Below are 16128 nucleotides of genomic sequence, written 5' to 3' on the forward strand. Positions count from 1 at the left end.
AATCTTATTAACCTAAAGAAGAGAAGACCAAAGAGAGGACATAGCTGGAGAAGAACTAATAGCATTAACTGTAACAAGAAAGGTTCTGATTAGAAGTAAGGAAAACAGTTCTAATGACAAAGGAGGTGAAGTGCTGAAACAGATTGCCTAATGTTAGCTTGGAGCATCCATCAACAGATGAGACAAACATCTGTTAGGAATGACATGGTTATAACTGAGCCTGCTGTACTGTGGGATGAGGGGAAATGGGTAACCTTTGGAGTGATTCTGTGTTTCTGTTTATGACATTTTCTTGCAGAACTCTTATTAAAAACAAGAGTTGCAGGTGGAACACTTGTGGTTCCTGCCTTCTGCACACTGAGTATTTTTACTGCAGTGTATGTAATCTCCATGAGTAGAAACACAGTGGCAGTTGTTCACTGCATTTAGCAGGTAAGCTTTTTGCTTCATTCACTCAATTATCATTCATACTGTGTGGTGTGGTTTTGACCCAAAGTTCATCAACAGGCAGAATGGGTTAATAGAAAGGGTAGGCAACCAGTCCTCCTTGCTTTGCCACTGACTTTTTGTAATCCAGTTTAAATCCCTTGGGCTCCCTTTGGATTCTTTCCCATGTTTGCTGAATTTTTAAGTTTTTTTTTCCCCTACATGATTCAAGGTCTTGCTTGATGCAAGCTCTGGCAAGAAGGAATTATGCCACTGTGGGTGGTTGTGTATCACCTGGTATCAGAGTGCTTCAGCTTAATTGAATATTCACTGTGCTACCATATTACAAGTAATGAGCCACAGTAACAGACGCTGGAGACCACAAGTCTTCCTGTTGCCTCCAGTGGAAGTAATTGAATCAGGCCTTGAATGAATGAAGAGGGGATCTTAAAAGGATATTCTTGGTCAGTAGTCTCTCCAAATGTCTTCACGTCCTTGTGCCATCGTATTCTCCCGTTCCCATTTGCTTGTGTGAGCTGTCATCTTACTCTGATTTGATGTGTCCCTGCTGTAGCATTTTGAAATACAGAATGCATGAAATATGCCTTTCATATGAGCATGAATTTTAGTTTTGTTCAGACACGTCTGTGGTCAAAATCTGCTATTCTCTGTCTAGTCTTATAGTTCAGAGGCCACTCTTTCAACTTATCTAGGAAAGCATATTTTCCTAGAGAATTGGCTTGTACATGAGGTATATAGAGAATGGAACATTTAAAAAATTATGTGTAACTCATACACAAATGTTGGGCTAATAGTACAAGTCATAGTGTGCCTCATTTCAGAATCTATTTTTTACCTTTTCTGTCATTTAAAGCCAGTATTTCTTTAAGTTTTACATAATGTATTTTTTCATTGGGAAAAAAACCCCAGAGTCTAGATAATGGTGAGACAGCTTAAAAATAATTGTAACTAGGAACTGGGCCATGATTAAAATTGTTCAGCTGTTCATTTTATTGTTTGTTCCCAAAACCTTAAATGCACTCTCTGAGAACAATAACAACAGTTAGCATGTAACTCCGTATGGGCCAATTCATGCAGTCCTCTCTCAGCCTTTTCTTCCTGCAGAAAAACTCCTGTTTAGGGAGCTTTGTAAGGAATTCAGGGCTGGAACTATCTCTTCTAACTATTTTGTAAAAATAACATGGAAACTACCAAGGAGAAAGGAGAAAAAAGCAGAAAAAAGAAACAAAATGAAGTCTACTTTACCAGCATATTTGGATTTGAGGGAGTGAATAGAACAGAACAGGCTGTGATATCTCCTTTGGATAGTACCTGCCTCTTTGTTAGCCTCTGTGAAATGTGTGGGATATTTGCTGTTGGGTTTCCTACAAGAGGGATGAATCTCTGCAATGAGGGTTATTGTGATAGGAACTGCAAAAAAAAAACCCATACAGAAAAAAGTTGATGGCCAGTAGCTACAGTAAAACAAACAGGTTTTGTAGGTAAGAAATCATATTTGCTGCTGCTTGAACTTAGCTGAGTTGTAGAAGGTGGCAGCTTCTTCAGGCAGTGGCTGGTTGACCTTCATGGTTGCTTAGACCGCCAGATTGATTTGGCTTCTTTGAATCTACAGTAGCTAGGCACTTTCATTATTAAAAATTGACTTTTCTCCTACATGTCTTCAGAAATCTTGGTCTGTGTTTCCACCTGCATAACAAACTTCTAAGACTGATGGTGAAATGCAGGGAATTGTAACCTGTTGTGTCTGAGCTCAGAAGTGATGAGCCACATTATGGTGGGATTCTCAAAACTCCATTCATTGCTGTTCAACAGCTGCTGGAAGATAGAGTCTTGAAGGCACTTGAGAAAGTTGCGCCCAAAGAACCAATCTGTAGCCAGCTGGAGTGTGTACAAAGACTATATAGTTCACAATGCCTTTCCACTATAAAACCTCTTATGACATCCTTAATCTTTTGATATCACTGAATTTCAGCGGGGTAACCAAGTGTGTATGGGATGCACAGTTGGGTCCTTTTATTACTTAATTTAGGAAGAGCATAATTTTAATCTTTTCTCTCAGGAGAAGTATTGAAACCTCATACACGTTTTAGGATGAGTAAGGATGTGGTGTCACTCACAGTAGGAACCTCATTTAGAGCCCATTGATGTCAATGGAAACACTTCCCTTTGCCTCAGTGGGCTGTGGACCAGGAATATGCAAGAGTAAGTGAACTAAGGATTCTGCTGACTGTATCATATAGTATATGCTCTACAGTTTTACTAAAATAAACACATTTACTTAGCCAAAATACTTAATGTTTAATTTAAAAAACATAATATAAAAAGAATGGATTTTGCTTTACTGATGTTTTAAGCTTTAATTTAATGTAACATAGTGAAAAGAACATCAAATATTCTAGTTTTGTTTCATTAGAACCAGATGGTCCATGAAAGACTTTTGGCGAAACTAGAGTTGGGAAAGCTTGTAAACTCTGACTAGCCTGAAAATGTGCTCAAAATTGCTCTATCAGATGATATGACCAGTTTTATAATGTGAAATTCTTTGGCTGTTTTACTAACATCCTGGTAAGGTGTTGTACAATTTAGGCAATTACAAGACACTCTTTTGGATGCTACTGTCATTATTGTTCTGCTTTGGAATTGGAAAAACAACGAAATTGATCTAATGCAAGTGCTGTATCTGAGAAAACATCACAGTGATGTTGTTAATGAAGAACTAATGAGGACAAAGAATTGTTATTACTTATTAGTGACTAATTTTTTTATATGATGAGACAAATTTGTTTGTCTCAAAAAATTTAAAAATCCCAACAAAATCCCCCAACCCCAAACCTCATGACCTTCATCCTGAAAGAATGATAAATCTTTTCTCTTTACCATTACAACACTGTTGGTATGTAAATGTACATCTCCAGCTGACAGTGATCAGACAGAATATTAAATGATTTAGTCCAGAATGAAATATTAAAGTAATAATGACCATCAGGAATGACAGATGCAACTTGTATTTGCTTCAGTATTGTTTTCACTGCAGTCCTGTGGCAGTCCTTCTGTGTCCTGGAAGGTATCGTGTGTTTTGATGAATGGAAGGCAGAGGCAGTTTTGATGAGATAGACAGATAGGAAGTGAAACAAATTGCTCAGGAGAAATACAGGTAACCTGCAATATATTTCCTCTTGCTAATAGAAATTGAGAGAAAAACAAATGTGCATAATAGTTCACTAGGGTTCAGCTATATTTAAGGTCAGAGGTAACTTTTATGGCATTCTGCCCTGACTTACATAACAGATTGCCAATTGCAACCACTAATCTGCAATTGAATCAGAGCATATCAAGTGTCTTTGGTTGCTACTCTTAAAGGTCTTGATTACATTATACAATAGTTTCATACCTTGGGCATTAGGAATGGATTTTCAAAACTTTTTTCCTGTGATTTCCTACTAATCCTTCTCAGGTGAGAACTTCTTGCCTGCGCTGTGTTAGTGGTTTCATTGTTCCTAACTAAGCTGTTTTCATGCAGGAGGCAAGCAGGATCAGGTTCTCTGGGCAGGTATGTCTTAATTTCAGGACTGAAACATGGCCTTGCTCTAAATTTTGCAAATACAGATCAAATTCATTTCAATGGGAATACTCAATGAGTAAGGGCTGGGACAGAAAGTCCTTTCAGGAAGTTAAAGTGCCTTTAAAAGAAAACCACTTTTGCAACCATGGCAATATGAGGTCTATAGTAGGCAACACAAATGCTTGATTCAGCAGCATTGTATCTCTGAACAAGTCACAGTTATAATTTTTGTATGACATTTAGTTTCTTTCTAACTGCATGCCTAAATCCCTGGTATCTCTGCTAGCCTGATATTTTTTCCCCCAAGTAGCTGTATATGTAGGTGTGTGTGCAAACACATATTTTCATGCATATGTCTGATAGGGGGTTGTGAATTTATATCACTGATTTGCACAACAACGTCAGGTGGGTATATATAGCCCTGCAAATATTGACAAGTCCTTTGGTCTTCTGTAGTTTCACAGTAGGGTGCTGGTTTAGGATTTTCTTTGCCTTTAATCTGTCTGGACTTAGGACCTTCCTTTTCCTTTGAACATTAAGGTCTAGTGAATCAGGCACCCCAGACTTCATCCATGGTAATTGACAATTTTCATATATTAGGGAGTTTAAATGAAAAGTTTTATTGCCTCTACATGCTCAACCAGACTCTTTTAGAATTAAAGATAATGAAAAAAACTTAATGATCATTAAAAGGCATGACTTGCACAATTCTCTGTACAAAGTCATAGAATTGTTTTGGCTTTGCCTTATTAGGCATTAGAGCTTATTTGAAAGATAACTTGTATCTTAGTGAGGTTTTTGAAAAACTACTCTGTCTGTCAAGTTTGTCAGGGAACTTGAAACAAGAAAATCTTAATGTGACTTTGGGTTAATATTTCTCAAGAGTGTCTATGTCATAAAACCCAAGACATTCATTTGTATGATTTGGCCTTAGGGTACAGGGAGGAGTGTGGAATAGGCAGAGGAAAATGTACTGGAGTAGTAGAGATTTGGATCAGAGACACTGTCAGAAGCTTGTGAATTTGCACAAAGCTGTATGTCTTAAAAAAATTAAGTGGAAAAAATCTTGACTCAGATGTCTATAACCATTTCTTAATCTGTGACCTACAATCTGTCCTTTTAGAAAATACAGACCCTTCAAACCTCACATTGTAAAATCACTGTGGAAATAAGAACTCAGGCAAAGATTTAACTTTGGAGCAAGCAATGAATTTATATTAAAAGATACCTGATTGTTGGTCTGCTGAATGAATTATGTATCCAGACAAGTCCTGCAAAAAATAAAATTCTTCCCTTTAGAACTAATGTGTGTCTTCGCATTGTGTCCCAAGTATCTGGCACCACCGGTGCCAGAATAGGGATCTTGTGGAGATCCTGAGTTGTACTTTCCTCCCTGGCTTCTGCTCTTGCTTTAGACAGTAGTGAAGGGAATTCCAGTCAAACGATCTTTTCTCCCAGTATATCAACTCAGTGCTGCAGGCCTTTGTGGTTCCAACATAAAACCAGCTGCTGATCGACCAATTGTAAGCTTAAGTGTTCTCCATGGACCATGTGCTGTGAAGTGACCCATGCACGTGGAGCAGCTCTTGGAAGTCTGTCAGCCACTACCTGCTCTGAGGTATTGACCTATACAAGGAAACTCAGACATTGTAGAATGCCAAACACCCATTAGTGTTCCTTATAACAACCTTGGGCAAACACAAATAACTGTATACACTATGCTGAGCTGTGTAATTACTTGTATTTGTTTTAATGGAGATGGCAGAACAGGCATCTTTTGGCTTCAAAGTACTTTGTTTGTAAATATGAAAGATAGTCTTGAAAATGTCTTACAAGACAACTTGTAAAGTAGGTAGAGACCACTTTTTTCTTCTTCCCCAAGGACTTTATGGCTTCCTTCTGCAATGTAAAGAGAATTAGAATTGTTGGTCTGGCAAATTTGACGGTTGTAAGAAAAAGTTATTGCAAGAGAAAAGCAAATGACATAATGATTTACTTGTGGCCCCATTTTGCAAATTTACATTTTGCCCTTAGGTCAGGAGATACTTAAAAGCTGGTGCTACACAAACCTGTGCTTTGCTCCTAGAACTAGCAGATAAAACACACGGTAAATACTGAAACCTCAAACAGAAAAAGCTGTTTTCAGAGTGTAGGTTGGAGTCTAGGAAGTCAGGAAAGGGGAGAAGGAAATACAGACATTTTCATTATTGCTTTAAAGTTACTTTGCATATTAGCTCACAATGTGATTCTGTAGCTCTGCATATGAAGAAAGAGTGAATTGTAATTTGAAAACATATTAGAGAAATATGCAATAGTCCCTCAAACTGTTTGAATCCATTTAATACCCAGAAGTGAATAACCCAGAAAAATCCATGGTAGTGTTTTAGACTGGCTGACCTACTGAAGGCTACCTAATAGGTGCTTGAGGCCACACATGAAGTAGTAAATGCAAAACCCTGTGAATGGGCAGCCATGTGCACCCTTACAGCCAAAAGAAAACTGCAATTTATTTGAAAGTTATAACCTAGCATGGCCATACTAACCAGGAATTGTCAGGGTAATGTGCAGCAGAAATCCTCATTCTACTTTTCATTAGGTGACAAGTGACATCATGCAGTGTGTACTAACTCTGGTGTTGACTTTGTGCCTTGGGGAAGATGTTGGAGAAGAGCACAAAGAGGAATTTTTGTGCCAGGGCATTTGTTTGGCATTGGGAAGCTCAGTTCATGTATTCAAGTCGTAACTTCTAAGGGCAGAAGGGAGCACAGTGAGCCCTCCCTGGTCCTGGTGTAGCACAAAATTTTGAAGAATCATTGCTGCTCTGAAATCTGTTATGTGATTCTGCAATAGCTCCTATGCCAATGCATATCCACAGACAGGATGGTTTTAACGTGAATCAAGCCAGCCAGCCAGCCAGATGTTTTGAGGCACATAATGTAATTATTGATATGAAAATCAAAACAAGGTACCATATAAAGGCAGCCACTGTTAGTTCATTACAGATGAGACCATCAGTCTTGTTGCTGTAACAAACTCTGTATTCATTATTTTAGCTCAGGATATTTTTTTTCTTTGCCTGTTTGGCTGTTCTCTTAATGAATATTGCAAATCATAACCCAAATGATGTGCCTTGAGCTGTCTTAATTTTTGATTTGCAACGAAGATTTCAGGAGCTTGATGTGTGCCATTGCAAAACATTTCCTGATGGAGGAAAGGGGGAGACATGCTATGGAGGGCTGCAGATTTTTTTGTGACCAAGCAGTGAATCAGACCTCTGGTACAGAGTAATCTCCATGCTGTGTTTGGACTTTACCCTGGACTCTCTGTCCTTCACAGGAGATAGTGCTGACTTTGACAGTGTTTTCTTAAAGACCTGAAGTGTTTCAATGAGTAGATTGAAACTTTTGCTGCTAATGATGTATGTCAGCTGTGTTAGATTCATAAATGGAAGGTTTTGGGGAAAGAAGTGAAAACATCCTGAAACTTTGCTTCCAAGTTGATATAAAAATGGACTTTTTTTACTTGCTTTCTTCTCTCCAGGTAATGTCTTTTACCTGTTGAAACATCGTGAACTAGCTTCTGGTTGAAAACAAAAGCAAAATGGAAGAAAAAATCAGACAAGAACTGTCAAACCCAAATGTCTGTTAAAAGCTGCTGAGAAATGTTTTCTTTAGTTGAGATATTTCTATTTTTCAATTAAATTATATGCTTTATGCATATTTGACCTTTTTACAAAAAGAACCATAAAGTTTTATTGACTACCACCTGTTGCAATAAAAGTGGAGTTCCAATAAAAGAATTATGAAGCATTTTAGACAAATTAATTAGCTCAGAATCCAATGCAGCAAACATATATTTCCAGTGGCAACTGGGAGTAATATGCAGACACCTGTAAACATCTGCTTTCTGTGTATCATTTACTGTCCAAATATGGCAACCTCATTGTCCCATTGACCTTAAACTTAAGTCATTCATGAAATAAGAACGAGTCACAGTAATTGCTTGGATCAAGCAAAAGACCAAAAGCTCTTGAGCTGTTCACCTTCAGGGCATGCTTTATAGCCCAGCTTCTTGAACAGTTATCTAGGGAGAATTGGGATGGGTTGGCCTCTATGAGATGGGGAGTTGTTGCGCAACAGGATATTCTTGCTGGCTGGTTCTTTCATATGGGTGGAGTTTTGTTGTTCTTATTTTTATTGTTATGGATTGTGAGATGGGGAATTGTTTTTCCATTAGCACAGGCAAAACAACTGCTTTCAGTGTAGAGTGACCTTTTTGATTATGCACATGAACCACAGACAAAAAGAACACAATAAAATACTCCATGGGCAAACACAGTGAGCTTGACTCATCACTATGTTACTCTAGTTCTGCACCAGATCAGTTCAACTGAACAAAGATGGAGCTTTACCACCCATACTGTCTGAAGCATAGGGGTCTCATTCTGCCCCCGACCAGAATGCTGATTTGTAGAGAATGAGCAGTGCTTACTCATTGTGGAGAGAGAATTACTATCCATGGGGATCAAGAGTGTGAAGAAAAGCTTGGCCCAGAATACAGAGATGGAGGATGCATTTCACGTGGTATGTATATCACATACACAACATGGTGTGTCCTGACATGGCGTGTTTTATGAAGAATGTTCTGAACAACTAGACTAAACAAAAAGATCAGTAGAAGTTGCATTTCCTAGTTCTCAATGACCTCCATAATATCAGAGAAGGTGTCAGCACTTTGACTGTTTTACAGAAAATACTTGCCTCTATGTCAGTTCTAGGAAACAGGCCTTCTAATGGGTAGTGGCTGACATAACACATATGTCACACTTATCCTTGTTAGGATGTTTTGAGGCTTTCCTTTGAGTAGCTCCCTACCACAGAAATAAATCATCTCCTCATAGAGAGCAGATGAACAACAACATGTGAAAAGAGGATTTATGGTTGTGGCTGCTTTTCTGACTCCCGTAAGTGCCCCAGACTGCAGTTCCATAGTGCCTCCTAGAGGCACTGGCTCTAGGCAGGAAGGCAGGGAGCTGCACTATCGCTGATGTGTTGGGACAGCTCGCAGTGCCAGCTGTGTATTTACCAGCGTGTTGGCTGATTTCCTCTGCAGCTGTTGTGACTTGCGAATATTTGATCACTTTAACGCAGTAGAAATGTTCAGTTCTTGGCCTCTGAACCACTGTAGTGTGTCTGTTAAAACGAGGTTGTGCTCTATGGTTTCTGGCTTGCCTTCATTCCCTCCCTGTGGATGCTACACTAATAGCTACACCTCACAGGTGAAAAAAGGAATCCTTGCTTTCCAGGAGATGGCAAATCTAGGTGAGAAGTATGCAATTCTATGAAGGACAATCACAGAGCAGCATATTGATTGGCAGACTTGACTACATTGTAAACACTTTTAACCTTCAGTCAAGTTAATGGCTTGCAAAACCCAGAATAATTTGTTTCAGATAACTGATTCCAGTAGGCTGAAAACAAAACAAATTGTACACTGACTATGAAAGCCATGGCTATTCTTCCAATCTCTATATAGTTGCTTGTTAGAAACCTTTTCACCTATGTTGACACTGGGTTACTTCCAGTAGTACAGAAAAGAATGTGGAATACAGATTTAATAGAGGATAGAAAAGGATGAGTTTGGACATTAAACCTGTCACTTCTTATGGCACTTGGAACCCAGATGGTGTATTTTTGGAATATGCATTGTCCAGGCTTTTTTTTTTCTCTGTAACTTGCCTCATTCAAAGTGGTTAGGACTGATATTATGTGACCTGCTTTGTACAGATCATTAAACATTTCTGAGATGGGTTAAATCATATCAGTTTCTGCAAGGTTTTCAAATACTTTCAGAGAATGACCCATTTCTGAGCAGAAAAGCTTCCTGTTGGACACATCCCTTCTGTTCACAGCTGCTTACATCATTGCTTCCCATCTGTGATCCTGTTGTCCAGTTGCAATCACGTTGTTTCCCTGTTCAATTGGGAATGCAGGATAGGACTAATAAAGAAGCAGAAATATTTAATGTATCTTCCAAAAGTCCTTACTGTGACAAGTGGTGTATTCTTTCTGAACAGAGGCTAGTCATTCTGGATAGTGCTACAATTTATTTGGCCAAACTGATGAACTTAGAAAGTTCATCCTGCTCTTCCTGCTCCCACTTCTATGCTCCTTTCCTCCTGTGTATCTTGGCTCCTTGCACCTGCTCGTGATTTGAGCTCCTGTGGCAGCTCTTGTCTCTTTTTCTGTTTTCTTTATGGTCCTGGTATTAGTATAAGGTGTTTTATTCTTGTCTGTCCATAATTAGAAAAGGCATCTGGATCTTTATGAGGCAATTAAGCAGAAGTGCAGAGCAGTAGCAAAATCAGTTTAACTGGATAGCTGACGTGTAATGGGAATTCCGTCAGAACTGATCCTTGATGGGTGGTAGTTGTAGTAATAGTAAGGATATACTACTAGGTAGAGAATGAGAAAATATGAAATGAAGGAGTTTATCTTGGTGTTGCCTTGCTTCTTGCATCACATCTTCTGGGATTGGGATGAGAAAGGTGCATTGTGTGTGACACTACACGTTTCTGTTAAATGGTTTTGAGGCATTATAGCTTGGATACGCATTTTTAAAAAAAAATTTTAAATTTTATTTTTATTTTTATTTATTATTTTCTTAACATTTAAATAGAGGTTTGACCTGGAGTTGAAGGAGACAGATGGTGTCTGATGGCAAAGCTTTGACCCTGACAGTGACATTGTATTTGGCAAGAAACCCATTCTGTCTAGTTTCATGCGAACATACTGGACTGTTTCAGTTTGTTTTTTTTTTTCAAATGAAGTCATCATTTGTCACTGAGACTGAAGGGAAGACTAGATAAACCTCTGCATTGTCTCAGAAAAAAACAATTTTATTGATCATATATGCTAACATTCAGTTCTTTGTGCAGGCAGACAGTGCTGTGAAGGAGAAACAAAAGGGCAAGCAAGGCTGTATATTGGGTGAAAATAGAACCCAAATGCAGATTGTTTTTCACATATATGAGCAAAACTCAGAGACTATGGGAAATGTGCAGTGCATGAAAGCTGGCTGTGTGTGAAACCAGATGGGTTTGTAGCTGAAACAGTTCTACTTCTGAGGATGTCGAAAATCTGCCTTGACTTAGTGCAGCCTACTCCCTAGGGGTGTTCCTCAAGCAATTCTGGGTCCTGGGGCAATCTCAGGATTCTCCTGGAGCAGCTTGTTGCTAAACAATGAAATGCACTTATTTTTCTAAGGCAGAATGTGTTGACATTTCCTTCTTGCAGGAAACTTGGAGGTGCTGTGTTTTGACTTCTGTTTAGAATGAAGACTTGTTTGAAAATGTAGGAAGTTCCTCCCTAGAGAGGAGAATGTCCAAGTCTTTATCAGCTGTTGCAGAACAGTGGTGCTTTCTGGAAATGGAGACCTTATGCCAGATCAGTGCCTCAAGGGCAAGAGAGAAGCATCATCAAGTCACTTAAGCAGACCATCTCACAGCTTCTCCTGTAGTCTTGCTCTTCCTTGACAAATGACGGCATTTTCAAAAAACTTTGGTATTTTTTCCTTTCCTAAGGCAAGTTAATGAGCACACAATGATTATCTTGCCATGGTATCTCAAGCTGAAACAAAGTGTCTGAAATATCTGCAAGCAGGTGAAGTTAGAGTTATGCCCTAAGTTGTGTTGATCTCTAATTTAGAGCTAAGTGTTGAGCAATAGATTAACTAATGGGGGTCATTCACTCTATATTACAAGTGTGTTTCTTACTCTCAGATAAGACAATTTTAAGAATAATCATTTGTATCCTTCCCCTGACTCTCAACTTGAAGTAGTAATAAGAAATTTTGGGTTGGGCACTAAAAAAAATCTTATTTTTTTTATTATTTGAAATTGGATTGAGGATGGCATTTGAGTACGAATTTTTATGCTGAAGTGTGTCTGAGGTTGAGAGTGGCAGGTATAAACTACCACCTGTGAGACACCTGTAGCAGCAGCTAAAGGACAGGGGGAATCCATTCCTTTGCTGAGTCTCTGTTGAACACTTTTGCTTTTAGACTGCAGGTGACATACTCTTCCAAGTTCTCAAACATGGAATTTGCTATTGTTTCTCCAAACTTCACAGCGCTGATCTTGGAGAACTGTCCATTAAATCATCTGCAGTCAACTGACTGACACATCACGTTTTAATTAGATCACTTACAACAGTCCTTATGAACAAATTCCATTGTAAATTTTCCATTTAGGAAGTGTTATCTATGTAATTTCAGATATTTCCCTCAAAGATAGTGTAATTACTTTCTCCTTTATATGCCTAATTGCAAATTTATCTGTAATAAAAATCATGTTACCAGCATCTAGTATCAGTATCAGTATCTGGCATGCCTCGGATTCCACCATTGAGGCTGTTGTCATTTAAAAAAAAAAAACCTGCTGAGTTAAGAAAGAAAAAAAAAAAAACTCAAACAAGATAATGTACATTTTGTTTATTTATGGTACAGTCATGCACCTTTAGAAAGAATTATGAGGTCTGTTCTTCTCTCTAAGAAACTGAGTGATGAGGCATGTCTGAGACCCACTCTTGTTATCAGAATTTGAGTGGGTAAAAGCTCTGTGTTTTAGGTGTAAAGTTTTGTGTTTATGAATCATTTTTCTGTGAACTGGTACTTTCCCACAATGAAGCAGCTGGCTGAGAGTACAGTTTTCCCTGCATTAAACGAGATCATTGGTATCCAGGAAGATTTTCCCTGGATGTTTTTCAGCACTGCAGGGATGGAGAGGTCCCTTGGAAGCTCTTCGTGCTGATACATAAGTCAGGCTGTCAAGAGCTCTTTGCTATGTGTTTTTGTAACTTCCATAATCTGTAAACCATACTTGTGTGGTCAAAGTATAGCTGAAGCGGAAAGGAGTGTTTGTGAGCTTATGACTGGACTAGCTGCAGTTTCACAGAAGAAAACCAGCTTTATCTCTCTAATCCTTCTGCTGGCAGGCAGGACATGAAAAATGAAGGTAAGACACTGTACCTATTTATTGCTTAATTTTTCCCTATAAATTCTAACCTTGTGGTTGGAAAACCCAACAAAATCCAGTAATTCTCAAATGTAAACAAGTAGAAAAATAATACTCCTGAGTGCAGGAGTTTGTAAGTATCCAAACCCTAAATATGTTAACACAGCTGCATGTCATGTGATTCACTGCAGTTCTAACACAAAAATATGTGAAATGTTTGAATACTGTAAATTTCTGATGATTCCCTAACTGAACAAGAACAAAGCATCTATTAAAAATCCAAACGGAATGAATAAAGAGTTGTGCTGAAATGATATAAACAGCTCTTTTCCTTAGCTAATACTTAAAAGTTCCAACTAATGCCCTCCCACAGTAAAGCTGTGTAAGCTAGAGGTCTTGCAATGCTTTCTGAATGTATTACTCTGCCAGTGAGCGATCCAGCTGTGTTTTAAGGCATTCTCATAATCTGTCTGGGTTTTTGGGGAGGTCAGTGTGCCACAGTTCAGTGAGCGGCAATTTCTTAAGATGTTGCTGAACAAGGTAGCACAGAACAAGAGATATTTTGACTGTGCCAGTGTGGTATTTCAGCTCACATAACTGCTGCTGCTGGTTACTGAACGTCTTGTCTGTCTTTATGCAGTGTGTTCTGAATGCAGCTCCACGACTGAAGCTGTTTGTGTCTCCTGGGCAATGGCTGGAGTTCTGTGCACTCCAATTATGCCCTCAGCCATAGCTGGGTTCCCATGGCAGGTAAAGCAGTGGTGAGGATACCGTGCATGCGACATTTGGAAATTAAAATTCATCATTAGTCAAGAAGCTAATCAGTACACTTTGAATGCCTTAAGTGGAGTGAAAAGCACACAGAAAGTCACAAAAACATGTCAGAAAGAAAAAACAATAGCTTAGAGAAGTATTAGTGGAATTGACTCAGTCTTAAGTGATATCTGCGTGCCAGGTCTTCTTTCAAAGACATGGTGTTTTTCCCACATAGCTACTGTTTAGTAATAAATCTTATAACCTTCTGCAAATAGCTTCTTGCCCCTGAGCAATAAATGCAAGCTTCAGCTATAATGATAACTGCTGGAGATTAGAAGTTAAGCCTCCATGAAATAGCGAACAAAGGAAATGAAAGTGTATTCAGTAACATTTACAAAATGATTTAAATTCCATGCAATTTCAAAAGCAGTGTTTCCATGTGTTAATAATGTTGAACAAAAAATAACACTACTTTCACTTTTTCTTTTTTTTCCCTTTTAAATATATTTCCTTCTCATCTTACTACTTGAGTAAAAATGTCATTTCTTGGTTTAATCCAGCTCAACATTTCTTAAAAAGCATTTTGTGAAGCAAACTTTTCTACTTCATAAAATTTCTGTCATATTTTCAACCTCTGATGCTGAGAAAAAGGTGTCACCTCCTAGTTATTTGGTACGTTCAAAGAAAATGTTGCCAAAATATATGGTAGTTGGTGTTGGCTTTTAGCAGGTTTTAACTGTCTCTTCCCAGAAAAAGCATACTTGGAATTAAATTTCAGCAAGGTCAGTTATATAGTCACAGCATCTTTTCTTAAGCTAGGATCTGTCTTCTGGGACAGGGATTGCTTTGACTCATCCTGTTATTCAGCAAATGTGAGTGACTAGTATTACCTGAAAATGTTCAATATTGATTCTCTATCATATTAGAAATCATTGCTTCTGATAAATGTATTTAAAATATATTTTTCTACTGCTATCACTGCCAAGAATCCTGGGCTGCATCAAAAGGAGCGTGGCCAGCAGGTTGAAGGAAGTGATTCTCCCCCTCTGCTCTTGTGAGATCCCACCTGGAGCACTGCATACAGTTCTGGTGTCCCCGATACAAGGAGGACATGGAGCTGTTGGAGCAAGTCCAGAGGGGACCTTGGAGTTGATAAGAGCATCTCCCCTACAAAAATTGAGAAAGTTGGGGCTGTTCAGCCTGGAGAAGAGAAGGTTGTGTGGGGAACTCAGCAACTTTCCAGTATCTGAGAGGGTCTGCAGGGAAGCTCTGAGCAACTTGTTCCAGTGGGAGATGCTCCTGCACATGGCAGGGCTGATGGGGACTAGATTGTGTCTAAAGCCCATTGCAACCCTGTAACATTCTATGATTCTGTGATTGTGATATCTCTATGGATGTACTAAACTTACCCAACAGAGGGGCCATTTCTTCACAAGCCTTCATGAATTCAGGTACGTGATACTGTATTTTGCTGCTTGTCCAGCCAGTGCCTTGTGGAAATAGTGCCAAGATGCAGAAAAGAGCATAGACGGTAGAAATGAATAGGAATGGTGTGAAGGCTGGATTTTCTCCAGAACTTTTCTGTAAATCAGGCAGCTGATCTGAGATGCAGTGCCTTGATGCTTCAGGTATACAATAATTTTCAAATATGTATACTGCCATGAGCATATGTGTGATCAACTAGATTCATAGTATGTAATAAATCTTATCTAGAAGAGCTTGGTGTTATATTTACTAAAATTTTTGCTTTGCTAGAGGCAGGATATTCCTGTTTGAAGGGTTATTCTGTCTCAAAAGAGTGTGTACATCTTCTAGGAAAATACGAGAAAAATGTAGTGTCAGAAAAGGTCACTTCTGGCATCGAGCAAATTATTTAGGGTAATTTGATTCCTATCTATCAGAAAATTTAATCTGAGGATACTGCAGTGATGGGAAGGAGGTAGGCCTTCTACCTCCTCTCCTAGTGGTTAGGCTGTTCATCTGCAATGATGGATGCTGTGGTTCAGTTCTGCTCTGGAGATTTAGATCCTGCTGTCCTGTCTCTTAGGACTGGACATGAACAATTAGCAGCAGTGAGGACTGCTGCAACATGTTCTCATTTGTTCCTCTTTACACTTTTTTGCTTCAGAGGAGCTGTCTGTGGGTCTGATGCCCTCTCTGCCAGGGGCTTGTGCTAATCAGCTGGCTTTAAAGATGTTCAGTTTGGTGGTGGGCCACTGAACTGTTGCAGGCAAAGTGAACCATTTTCAGTGCAAGGGGTGAGAACCTGCCTCAAAATTGTCCAATAAGTAGTCACACAAGCAAAATCAGATCGTAGCTCAAACCCATGCCCTGTCCAATCAAGACAGGA

At 38.9% G+C, this 16128-nt stretch overlaps 1 long non-coding RNA gene across 1 annotated transcript in view; it reads left to right on the plus strand.

The window, feature by feature from the left end:
- LOC125328037 overlaps positions 1-16128 on the plus strand; it is a 270003-nt gene that overhangs the window by 75515 nt on the left and 178360 nt on the right. The window contains exon 3 of the long non-coding RNA XR_007204508.1: positions 299-432. This is a non-coding gene — a long non-coding RNA (uncharacterized LOC125328037). The remainder of the gene's footprint in view (positions 1-298; positions 433-16128) is intronic.

This window comes from Corvus hawaiiensis, chromosome 6, assembly GCF_020740725.1.
Source record: "Corvus hawaiiensis isolate bCorHaw1 chromosome 6, bCorHaw1.pri.cur, whole genome shotgun sequence".
In the NCBI taxonomy this organism is placed as follows: domain Eukaryota; kingdom Metazoa; phylum Chordata; class Aves; order Passeriformes; family Corvidae; genus Corvus; species Corvus hawaiiensis.